This window comes from Austrofundulus limnaeus, unplaced genomic scaffold, assembly GCF_001266775.1.
Source record: "Austrofundulus limnaeus strain Quisiro unplaced genomic scaffold, Austrofundulus_limnaeus-1.0 Scaffold183, whole genome shotgun sequence".
In the NCBI taxonomy this organism is placed as follows: domain Eukaryota; kingdom Metazoa; phylum Chordata; class Actinopteri; order Cyprinodontiformes; family Rivulidae; genus Austrofundulus; species Austrofundulus limnaeus.
This window is the reverse complement of record NW_013952585.1, coordinates 1,030,770-1,032,611: the sequence shown is the minus strand read 5'-3', so window position 1 is coordinate 1,032,611 and position 1,842 is coordinate 1,030,770. Positions and strand designations below refer to the sequence as shown.

At 37.0% G+C, this 1,842-nt stretch overlaps 1 long non-coding RNA gene across 1 annotated transcript in view; it reads right to left on the bottom strand.

The window, feature by feature from the left end:
* The window catches only part of LOC106524357 (uncharacterized), a 4,777-nt gene extending 3,871 nt beyond the window's left edge, over positions 1–906 (bottom strand). Inside the window, exon 1 of the long non-coding RNA XR_001311000.1 lies at positions 595–906. This is a non-coding gene — a long non-coding RNA (uncharacterized LOC106524357). The remainder of the gene's footprint in view (positions 1–594) is intronic.
* Positions 907–1,842: the final 936 nt, after the last annotated feature.

Here is a 1,842-nt window from a genome sequence, read left to right as displayed (position 1 = left end):
TTGGAAGGGGGACCCACGTCTCCTCTTCGGGCTGAGCCCGGCCGGGCTCCGTGGGTGAAAGCCCAGCCACCAGGCGCTTGCCATCGTGCCCCACCTCCAGGTCTGGCTCCAGAGGGGGGCCCCGGTGACCTGCGTCCGGGCGAGGGAACGTCTGATCCAATGTTTTCTTGCATCATAAGAGGTCTTGGGGCTGTGCTTTGTCTGGTTCCTCACCTAGGACCTGTCTGCCTTGGGTGACCCTTCCAGGGGCATAAAGCCCCAGACAGCATAGCTCCTAGGATCACTGGGACACTCAAACCCCTCCACCACGATAAGGTAGCAGCCCAGGGAGAGGAGTATTATGACACATCTTCTGTAAAATGTTCATTTCTCTTTAACCAACAGGAGAAACACAAGATAAGCTGAATCAGTTCAAAAGAATGAATAACAAACAAAAAATATGTTTTAGACTTCAGAACATAAATTAAAATATTAATATTATATTAAAATTAAGTTTGGAGAGTTTGTTTAAAAAGTCAGGGACATTTTCTTGAGTTTTCTTTTCACAATAAAAGCCAGAAAACAATAAGGGTTCTGCCAAGTAATTTCACTTACTTAATCTTTTCTCCACATTTCTYAGTCAGCGCTGCTGTTTTCCTTCACTAAACCCTGAAGTTCAGTTAAAAACACGATGACTGATCCTCCAGAGATGGAGGAGAGGTCCAGTCATGTCTGAGTCATCTTCTTCTGCTTCTGTAAAAAAAAACATCCATCAGGTTAAAAAAAAAATCTAGTAAAAAAACAGCCCAACGTGATGTAAAAACAACAAATAAGTTTATTTATCTGCTGAATCCTCCCTCAGTTRTCTGCTGTAACTTTCCATTCCAGGAAGAAATATAAATCTGCAGCTCAGGAATTTATCCACTAACTGTGAACATCTGAGTCTTCAGCAGGTCCAGGGTCAGAGGTCAGAGCTGATAGGAGACTCAGAACCGGGTTTAGGTTCTGCTGGGACCTCCTTCAGAACCACAGATTAAATGAGGACTCGGGTCGGTACGGAGACCTGAGCTCACCTGACCGGTCCGATTTGATCCGCCGAGTCACATTTAGATCACAACAAGTCACATAAAAGGGCTAAAAGTCCTTTCAAAATAAAACATTTCTTTCAGCTTCATCTTCACTTGTGCTCTGATACATTTAAAGGATGGTGACTAATTTAATGTAAAGTTATTATAACTTTTTTCTCTTTAATCAAACTAAATATTTGAGCAGATTTATTTGTATTTTACAACGGAGTATTAGGGACACACAACAAGATTTTTTTAGTTATTATGAGATTAAAGTCGTAATTTTCTGAGAATAAAGTAATAAATAAATCTTGCATGTCCATTTTCCGTTCCTCACACCTGCTGTACAGCCATGTGTGTCTGTGTTTACGACTCTCTCGTAATATTATGACTTTAATCTCGTAAATTACGACTTTATTCTCATATGACTTTATTTTTATACAATTTTAATGCCATAATATTATGACTTTAATCTCATAAATTACGACTTTATTCTCATATGACTTTATTTTTATACAATTTTAATGCCATAATATTATGACTTTAATCTCATAAATTACGACTTTATTCTCATATGACTTTATTTTTATACAATTTTAATGCCATAATATTATGACTTTAATCTCATAAATTACGACTTTATTCTCATATGACTTTATTTTTATACAATTTTAATGCCATAATATTATGACTTTAATCTCATAAATTACGACTTTATTCTCATATGACTTTATTTTTATACAATTTTAATGCCATAATATTATGACTTTAATCTCATAAATTACGACTTTATTCT